Source organism: Leopardus geoffroyi, chromosome E3 (assembly GCF_018350155.1).
Source record: "Leopardus geoffroyi isolate Oge1 chromosome E3, O.geoffroyi_Oge1_pat1.0, whole genome shotgun sequence".
Taxonomy (NCBI): domain Eukaryota; kingdom Metazoa; phylum Chordata; class Mammalia; order Carnivora; family Felidae; genus Leopardus; species Leopardus geoffroyi.
In genome coordinates, this window is record NC_059340.1 from 29,456,738 (window position 1) to 29,467,797 (window position 11,060).

Genomic DNA, 11,060 nt, shown 5'->3' on the forward strand with positions numbered 1-11,060 from the left:
AGGGTTGTACCATCACCCCCTCTATCTAGTTCCCAGACATTTCATTACCTTTTAAGGAGACCCCCGTGCCCATTAAGTAGTTATCCCATATTTCCCTTCCCTCCAGTTCCTGGCAATCACCAATCCTTTCTTTCTCTGTGAATTTACCTGTTGGGGACATTTCGTATGAATGGAATCGTATGCTCTGACTTTCTGTGTCCGTCTTCTTTCGCTTAGCATGCTGTTTTCCCACGTTTTTTTTTTTTTTTTTTTTTTTTTTTTTTTTTTTTTTGGGACAGAGAGAGACAGAGCATGAACGGGGGAGGGGCAGAGAGAGAGGGAGACACAGAATCGGAAACAGGCTCCAGGCTCCGAGCCATCAGCCCAGAGCCCGACGCGGGGCTCGAACTCACGGACCGCGAGATCGTGACCTGGCTAAAGTCGGACGCTTAACCGACTGCGCCACCCAGGCGCCCCAGCATGCTGTTTTCAAGATGCATCCATGTAGCATGTATCAGTAATTCACTCCTTTTAATGGCCGAGTAGTCTCTCATTGTACAAATACCCCACATTTTGTTTATACATTAATGGACACGTGGGTTGTTTCCACCTTTTGGCTATGGTGAATGGTGCTGCTATGAACATTTGCATGCAAATATCTATTCAAGTACCTATTTTAAGTGCTGAAGAGTGGAATTGCTGGGTTATATGGGAATTGTGCTCAATCTACGTCCAGCTTTTCGAGAAATAGTTCGACTGTTTCCCACAGTGGCTAAACCATTTTACATTCCCTCCAGCAGTGTACGAGGGATCTAATTTCACCACATCCTCACTAACACTTATTATATCTATATATATATACACTTATATATAATATGTATATATTGTATACAATATATGTATGTATACATATATACTGTGTGTGATTATAGCCACAGCAATGGAAAAGAACAACTACTACCGAAAAAAAAAGTAATGACTTTTAGAGACATAAGATTAAACAAAAGAAACCAGATACAGAATAGTACATGCTGACTGATTCCATTCATATGAAGTTCAAAAACAGATAAAACTTATCTATAGTGATAAGTGTTAGAATAGTGGTTACTTTTAGGAAGGGGAACTTGTTGGAATGCTAGAAATGTATTGAAATGATTAATGACATACTGGGATGTGTGTGTGTGTGTGTTTGTGTGTGTGTGTGTGTGTGTGTGTATGGATGGATATACATATATATGTGTAGAGATATAGATAATCATTGAGAAAGCCACTTAAGATATATTTACTTTACTATACAGGAATTATATCTCAGTATTAAAAACCAAGTAAATAAAAGTGTGTATAACTGTTAAATAAAAGATGGTCAGATGGTTCAGGGATCTTTGTCATGTTATTCTCTTTACGTTTCTGTGTTAAACCAAATTAAAATTGAATGTCATAATTTAAAAGAAGGAGGAGGAGGAGGAGGAGGAGGAGGAGGAGGAGGAGGAGGAGGAAGAGGAGGAAGGAGAAAAGAAAAAACAGCCAGATATCTTGAATCCAATAATTCAACTCCTAAGAATCTACCCTGAGAAATATTTGATATACTAAAAAAATACTTACACACAAGGTATTTCTTACAGTTTTTGTAAACTGTGGGGAAAGGCTAACATCCTACAAAAGGAAAACGACTAAATCAATTCTTATTTAAAATTACAAAAGATTTCGAACGGTCATGGGGAAATATCATAACACAATGATAATTAAAACGTTAGAGGAAGAGTGGGATGCACATTGTAATGAACGGTATGGGCTGCTGTTCTCTATCTTTTGGTTAAGGTCAAGTGTACCCTGTGATCTCAATCATATAAAAAGTATTTTATAGAATGATAATAGTAGAAATTAAGTGAAAAATAATCTGATCCCAATTTTGTTATCTGTTCACATCTATACACACATATGTACACATATAGAATAAAAGATAACATTAAAATGACACATACCAAAGTATTGAGAGTGACTACCTTTGATGGTCAAAATAATAAATAACGTTTTGTTTGAATTCTCCAGTATTCCTACAAGGTATATGTGTTACTTTTATAATCAGGAAAAGACCAATAACGTTTTTAATGCTAAAAAAATAAAAATATTAGGAGTAAATACACAAGTATATTCTTAAACATTTTATATACTTTATATATTAATGTACTAATATTGTGTATTTACAACCACAATAATAGTGGTTATTTCTAAGAGTTGAGAGTTGGGGGAAATCTTTTCTTTTTTTTAAGGTTGAAATTATTTTTATTTTTTATTTTTTTAATTTACATCCAAGTTAGTTAGCATTTAGTGCAATGATGATTTCAGGAGTAGATTCCTTAGTGCCCCTGACCCATTTAGCCCATCCCCCCTCCCACAACCCCTCCAGTAACCCTCTGTTTGTTCTCCATATTTAAGAGTCTTTTACATTTTGTCCCCCTCCCTGTTTTTATATTATTTTTGCTTCCCTTCCCTTATGTTCAACTGTTTTGTATCTTAAAGTCCTCATATTAGTGAAGTCATATGATATTGGTCTTTCTCTGACTGACTAATTTCACTTAGCATAATACCCTCTAGTTCAATCCGCAGAGTTGCAAATGGCAAGATTTCATTCTTTTTGATTGCCGAGTAATAGTCCATTGTATATAGATACCACATCTTCTTTATCCATTCATCCATCGGTGGACATTTGGGCTCTTTCCATACTTGGGCTATTGTGGATAGTGCTGCTGTAAACATTGGGGTGCATGTGCCCCTTGGAAACAGCATGCCTGTATCCTTTGGATAAATACCTAGTAGTGCAACTGCTGGGTCGTAGGGTAGTTTTATTTTTAATTTTTTGACAAACCTCCACACTGTTTTCCAGAGTGGCAGCACCAGTTTGCATTCCCACCAGCAGTGCCAAAGAGATCCTCTTTCTCTGCATCCTCACCAACATCTGTTGTTGCCTGAGTTGTTAATGTTAGCCATTCTGACAGGTGTGAGGTGGTATCTCATTGTGGTTTTGATTTGTACTTCCCGAATGATGAGTGATGTGGAGCATTTTTTCATGTGTCAATTGGCCATCTGGATGTCTTCCTTGGAGAAGTATCTATTCATGTCTTTTGCCCATTTCTTCACTGGATTATTCGTTTTTTGGGTGTTGAGTTTGACAATTTCTTTATAGATTTTGGATACTAACCCTTTAACTGATATGTTGTTTGCAAAAATCTTCTCCCATTCCATCGGTTGCCTTTTAGTTTTACTGATTGTTTCCTTTGCTGTGCAGAAGGTTTTGATTTTGATGAGGTCCCAGTAGTTCATTTCTGCTTTTGTTTCCCTTGCCTCGGGAGACGTGTGGAGTAAGGAGTTGCTGTGGCCAAGATCGAAGAGGTTTTTGCCTGCTTTCTCCCCGAGGATTTTGATGGCTTCCTGTCTTACATTGAGGTCTTTCCTCCATTTTCAGTTTATTTTTGTATCTGGTGTAAGAAAGTGGTCCAGGTTCATTTATATGCATGTCACTGTCCAGTTTTACCAGCTCCATTTGCTGAAGAGACTGTCTTTATTCCATTGAATATTCTTTCTTCTTTTGTCAAAGAAGAGTCGGCCATACGTTTGTGGGTCCATTTCTGGGTTTTCTATTCTGTTCCATTGATCTGAGTGTCTGTTCTTGTGCCAGTACCATTCTGTCTTGATGAAGACAGCTTTGTAATACAGCTTGAAGTCTGGCATTGTGATGCCTCCTGCTTTGTTTTTCTTTTTCAAGATTGCTTTGGCTATTTGGGGGTCTTTCCTGATTCCATAAAATTTCAGGATTGTTTGTTCTAGCTCTGTGAAGAATGCTGGTGTTATTTTGATAGGGATTGCATTGAATATGTACATTGCTTTGGGTAGTATTGACATTTTAACAATATTTGTTCTTCCTATCCAGGAGCATGGAATCTTTTTCCATTTTTTTGTGTCTTCAATTTCTTTCATAAGCATTCTATAGTTCTCAGTGTATAGATTTTTCACCTCTTTGGTTAGATTTATTCCTAGGTATTTTATGGGTTTTGGTGCAATTGTAAATGGGATCAATTCCTTGATTTCTCTTTCTGTTGCTTCATTCTTGCTGTGTAGGAATGCAACCGACTTCTGTGCATTGATTTTATATCCTTCCACTTTGCTGAATTCATGCATCCGTTCTAGCAGTTTTTTGGTGGAATCTTTTAGGTTTTCCATAGAGAGTAGCATGTCATCTGTGAAGAGTGAAAGTATGACCTCCTCCTGGACGATTTGGATGCCTTTTATTTCTTTGTGTTGTCTGATTGCTGAGGCTAAGACTTCCAATACTATGTTGAATAATTGGTGAGAGTGGACATCCCTGTGTTGTTCCTGACCTTAGGGGGAAAGCTCTCATTGAGGATGATATTAGCATTAGGTCTTTTGTATATGGCTTTTGTGATCTCGAGGTATAATCCTTCTATACCTACTTTCTTAAAAGTTTTTATCAAGAGGGGCACCTGGGTGGCTCAGTCGGTTAAGCGGCCGACTTCGGCTCAGGTCATGATCTCACGGTTCGTGAGTTCAAGCCCCGCATCAGGCTCTGTGCTGACAGCTCGGAGCCTGGAGCCTGCTTCGGATTCTGTGTCTCCCTCTCTCTCTGCCCCTCCCCTGCTCACGCTCTGTCTCTCTCTGTCTCAAAAATAAATTAAAAGAAACATTAAAAAAAAAAGTTTTTATCAAGAAAGGATGCTTGCTGTATTTTGTCGAATGCTTTCTCTCCATCTATTGAGAAGATCATGTGGGTCTTGTCCTTTCTTTTATTGATGTGATAAATCACATTGATTGTTTTGTGGATATTAAACCAGCCCTGCATCCCAGGTATAAATCCCACTTTGTTGTGGTGAATAATTTTTTTCATGTATTTTTGTTTCATGTATTTCCAATTTCATGTATTTTCCAATTTTTGTTGGATCCGGTTGGCTAATGTCTTGTTGAGGATTTTTGCATCCATGTTCATCACGGAAATTGGTCTGTAGTTCTCCTTTTTCGTGGAGTCTTTGTCTGGATTTGGACTCAAGGTAATGCTGGCTTCATAGAAAGAGTTTGGAAGTTTTCCTTCCATTTCTCTTTTTTGGAACAGCTTCAAGAGAATAGGTGTTAACTCTTCCTTAAATGTTTGGTATAATTCCCCTGGAAAGCCATCTGGCCCCAGAATCTTGTTTTTTGGGAAATTTTTATTACTAATTCAATTTCTTTTTTTTTAATATTTATTTATTTTTGAGAGAAAGAGACAGAACGTGAGTAGGGGAGGGGCAGACAGAAAGGGAGACACAGAATCCGAAGCAGGCTCCAGGCTCTGAGCTGTCAGCACAGAGCTCAACGTGGGGCTCAAACCAATGAACCATGAGTCATGACCTGAACCAAAGTCGGACACTCAACCAACTGAGCCACCCAGGCACCCCAACTAATTCAATTTCTTTTCTGTTCAAATTTTCTATTTCTTCCTGTTTCAGTTTTGGTAGTGTATGTTTCTAGGAAGTTGTCCATTTCTTCCAGATTGCCCATTTTATTGGCATATAATTGCTTATAATATTGTCTTACTATTGTTTGTATTTCTGCTGTGTTGGTTGTGATTTCTCCTTTTTCCTTCTTGATTTTATTTATTTGGGTCCTTTCCTGTTTCTTTTTGATCAAGCTAGTGGTTTATCAATTTTGTTAATTCTTTCAAAGAACCAGCATCTGTTTTCATTGATCTGTTCTACCGTTTTTTGTTTTTGTTTTTGTTTTTTTGGTTTTGACAGCATTGATTTCTGCTCTAATCTTTATTATTTCCTGTTGCCCGCTGGTTTCGGGTTTCATTTGTTGTTCTTTTTCCAGCTCTTTAAGGTGTAGGGTTAGGTTGTGTATCTGAGGCCTTTCTTCCTTCTTTAGGAAGGCCTGGATTGCTATATACTTTCCTCTTATGACCGCCTTTGCTGCGTCCCAGAGGTTTTGGGTTGTGGTGTTACCATTTTCATCAACTTCCATATACTTTTTAATTTCCTCTTTAACTTCTTGGTTAGCCCATTCATTCTTTAGTAGGATGTTCTTCAGTCTCCAAGTATTTGTTATCTTTCCAGTTTTTTTCTTGTGATTGATTTCAAGTTTCATAGCGTTGGAGTCTAAAATATGCACGGTATGATCTCGACCTTTTTGTATTTGTTGAGGGCTGATTTGTGTCCCAGTATGTGATCTATTCTGGAGAACGTTCCATGTGCACTGGAGAAGAATATGTATTCCGCTGCTGTAGAATGAAATGTTCTGAATATATCTGTTAAGTCCATCTGGTCTAGTGTGTCATTCAAAGCCATTGTTTCCTTGTTGATTTTCTGTTTAGATGATCTGTCCATTGTTGTAGGTGGGGTGTTGAAGTCCCCTACTATTATGTTATTATTATCAATGAGTTTCTTTATGTTTGTGATTAATTGATTTATATTTGGGTGCTCTCACATTTGGAGCATTAATATTTACAATTGTTAGGTCTTCTTGGTGGACCAGCCCCTTAATTATGAAATAATGTCCTTCTTCATCTCTTGTTACAGTCTGTATTTTAAAGTCTAGATTGTCTGATATAAGTATGGCTGCTCTGGCTTTCTTTTGTCAAACATTAGCATGATAGATGGTTCTCCATCCCCTTACTTTCAATCTGAAGGTGTCTTTAGGTCTAAAGTGGGTCTCTTGTAAGTAGCATATAGATAGATCTTATTTTCTTATCCGTTCTATTACTCTATGTCTTTCGATTGGAGCATTTAGTCCATTGACATTTAGAATGAGTACTGAAAGAGATGAATTTATTGCTATTTTGTTTCTTGTAGAGTTGGAGTTTCTGGTGGTGTTCTCTGGTCCTTCCTAGTCTTTGTTACTTTTGGTCTTTTTTCCCCATCTTTTCTCCCCTTAGAGAGTCTCCCCCCCTCCCCCCATAATTTCTTGCAGGGCTGATTTAGTGGTCACGAGCCCCTTTAACTTTTGTTTCTTTGGGAAAGTTTTGATCTCTCCTTCTATTTTGAATGACAGCCTTGCTGGATAAAGAATTCTTGGCTGCATATTTACCTGATTCAGCACATTGAATATATTCTCACACTTCTTTCTGTCCTGCCAATTTTCTGTGGCTAGGTCTGCTGCAAACCTGATCTTTGTTCCCTTGTAGGTTAAGGACTTTTGTTCCCTTGCTGCTTTCACAAGTCTTTCCTTGCCTGAGTATTTTGTGAATTTGACTATGATATGCCTTGTTGATGGTCAGTTTTTGTTGAATCTCATGGGAGTCCTCTGTGCTTCCTGGATTTTGATGTCTGTGTCTTTCCCCAGGTTAGGAATGTTTTCTGCTGTGACTTGTTCACATAACCCTTCTACCCCTTTTTCTCTCTCTTCCTCTTCTGGGACCCCTATGATTCTGATGTTGTTCCTTTTTAATGAGTCACTGATTTCTCTAATTCTTAAATCATGCTCTTTTGCCTTAGTCTCCCTCTGTTTTTCTGCTTCATTATTCCCCAGAAGTTTGTCCTCTATATCACTGATTCGCCGCTCTGCCTCATCTATCTTTGCCGCTGCAGCATCCATTTGAGATTGCAGCTCAGTTATAGAATTTATTTCATCCTGGCTAGCTTTTGCTTCTTTCATCTCTGCAGAAAGGGATTCTAATCTATTTTCAACCCCAGCTAGTATTCTTATTATCGTGATTCGAAATTGTGGTTCATACATCTTGCTTGTATCTGTGTTGATTAAATCCCTGGCTATCATTTCTTCCTGCTCTTTATTTTGGGATGAATTCCTTCATTTCGTCATTTTGAAGGAAGAAAAGAAATTAATAAGGTAAAAAAAATTAAAATGAGAAACAACACACACCCACACCCACACACACACACACACACACACACACACAAATGAAATAGATGATGCTAGATCCTAAGTGTGTTTTGGTCTGGTTGTTTAAAGGAGCTTGATAGATTAGAGAAAAAAGGGGGGGGGGGGTGGGAAGGAAAACGTTTGACAATTTGAAAAAATGAACACAATGAAATGGAATAAAATGAAATGGAAGTAAAATAAAATTCAAAAAATTTACAAAAAAGTAAAAATATAGTAGAAAAACTTAAAGAAAAACATTTTTAATGAAAATTGAAAAAGAAAAATAAGTTTTTTGTCTTTCTGTATTCAAGAAAAGGAAGTGAAAAAGAAAAAAAGAAAACTGAATAGATGGACTAGCGAACAGACTGAAATACGATTGAAATCACTTCGTTTTCCCCTAGAAGTCAAACTATGAAACACTTTATAGTTCGTAAACTAAGCAGGTGGAGAGACTTGTGTTCCTGAAGAGCGAGGTTGGCCCAGTTGGGCGGGGCTTAGGGTAATGACTTCCTTCTCCACTAGATGGCGCTGCTCAGCTCACTGGAAGGGATTGTTGTGGCTCTTGCAGGTGTGTATGCGCATGCGCGGGAGCGGTAAAAATGGCGTCACCCAGCTGCCCCGTCTCTAGTATCAAAACTCTGTGCTCTCCCCAGCCAGCAATCGCGCACCCATCCTTTGTCTCCAGCTTCCTCTGCTCCCGCTTCTACGCTGTCCGTGACCAAGCCATCAGGTTGCCAGGCGCCACCTCCCTCCTGAGTTTTATCTCCGACGTGGCTGTGTTTCTCGACCCCTCCCTTCGAGGGACTGTGACAGCTCGGACCGCTTAGATCCTCTCCGGGAGGGTCTCCCCGAGCAATGGCTGGTGGCGGCCGCAGCCAGGAACGTTCGCGAGACCGCTGCTGCTGCCGAAGCCCAGAGACCACGGCTGGGCGCCAACCCGCCCCAGAGAAAGTTCACGCAATCGCGTAGCAGCGGCGTTTCAGGGATCATGGACAATCACAACACCCATCTGGCCCCAGGCTTCGCCCTTAAGGACCTTGTTCCTCCACCAGCGAATGTGGTTGTTCTCCGGGGTCTGCTGGGACCGGGTAGCCACACAGCCTCGACCAGATGTCCTCCTAGCAGGGAAACCGCCTCTCCCCGTGTGACCCGAGGATAACCAGACTTCACTCTGCTCCTGGGGATCTGCCCTTCCCACCAGAGCCCCTCCAGGTAACGAGCTGCGGAGTTTCAGACTCTGCAGTCCCCTGTTTCTAGAGTCTTAAAGGAATTTCAACCCTCTCCTTTCTCCTTTTTAGTTCAGTCCTTGTGGCTGTTTCTGCTTTTCCACTTTCTCTCCAGCTGCTTTGGTGGGGGGGGCGGGGGCTCCTTTTCCCGACCTCTCCCCTGTCTCCATCCTCTCTCTGCAGGCAATAACAGCTCCCTGCCCTCAGCAGCTTCTCCCTCCCCCAGTTAACCTCTCTGCGCCGCGTACCTGCTGAGTTCTGTGGTTCAGGTTGTGCAGATTGTCGTGTTAATCCTCAAATCAGTTTTCTAGGTGTGCAGGATGGTTTAGTGTTGATCTGGCTGTATTTCATGGACGCGTATTTCAAAAACTTCCATGCTGTTTCACCATCTTCGCTCCTCCCCAAACCTTTTCCTTCTTAATTCTCTGAATTCTCCAGTCATCTATACTGAGCACATTCTGTTTCGTCTGTGAAAGATGGATGAATTCTGATTCTAAAAACGCATGAGTAATACAATTCGGTAATCCTCGAGGACAAAACCAACCCTCACAGCCGTGCCCAGAACCCTGTCTGTTTGCATTAGTCTAGGGTGATAATGCTTCAAGTTCAGTAACTGGTTGAAGTAACCATCTGCGTGGAATTATTAAATGGCTCTTCCAGCCCTGGCTTCTCATCCTGGCTCAGTGCTCGCCCTTCAGGGAATGCCAGATTCAGTAGGGATGCTGGATGATTACAAAGAGCCAGGACAGCAGCGGGGCCCAATGCCACACACTTTCGTAACTGTCATCTGGGTTGATTGAAAGGGAAAATAATGCAATATCGTTTTGGTAATTTGATGCTTTAGCCAGCGTGTTAACAATTTGCAAATGTGAATGACACTGAGTTTATCAGAACAGCACAGTTTTCAAAAACACAGGCTTTGAAATTTGGAGGATCTGAGTTCAAGCCCCCATGCCGCCACCTGCCAGCTGTGTTACCCTGTGGGACATATCACTTAGTTTCTCTAAGCTTCCCTTTTTTACCTCTAAACCTCTAATGACACTGCCTACCCCAGAGAGCTGCCATGGTGACAAAATGTGACAACGCATGAGAGTACATCGGGGGGCCTCAACATGAGTGGTTGCCATCATCATCGTTGTTGTTGTTTTTTTTTTTTTTTTCAACGTTTTATTTTTATTTTTGGGACAGAGAGAGACAGAGCATGAATGGGGGAGGGGCAGAGAGAGAGGGAGACACAGAATTGGAAACAGGCTCCAGGCTCTGAGCCATCCGCCCAGAGCCCGACGCGGGGCTCGAACTCACGGACCGCGAGATCGTGACCTGGCTGAAGTCGGACGCTTAACCGACTGCGCCACCCAGGCGCCCCCATCGTTGTTGTTTTTATTGTTATTACTACTACTTCTACATTGTGTTGGATGACCTTTTGAGTTCTCACCTTTTTGGGCATTCACCCAATGAAGTCTCCAAAACATTGACTTATTAAATGACAGTGGGCAGAGAGGCTGGAACCTTCACACATTGCCGGTGGAAGTGGACAATGACACAGCCGCTTGGGGAGGCAGCCTGGCAGTTTCTCAAAAGGGTAAACACAGTTACTGTAGGACCCAGCAATTTCTATCCTGGCGATGCATCCATGAGAAATGAAAAAATATGACCCCAGGAAAATGTGTGCACAAACGTTCACAGCAGCAGCCTCCATGAGAGCCAGAAAGGTGGAAACAACCATCAACAGACGAATGGGCGAACAAAATGTGGCGATATTCTTAGAGCGAAATAGCATTTAGTAATTTTGGAAGTACCGATAGATGCCACAACATGGATAAATCTCAAAAGATGCCAGTCCTCATAGACCACATGTGTGTTGTATGATTCCATTCGTATGCCATGCCTGGGCTGTAGATCTATACAGAAAGCACGTCCATAGAAAGTCTGTAGAGAAAGGAAGCAGGTAGTGGTTGCCTCGGGCTGGGGGTGGAAGGAGGTGGGGTTCCA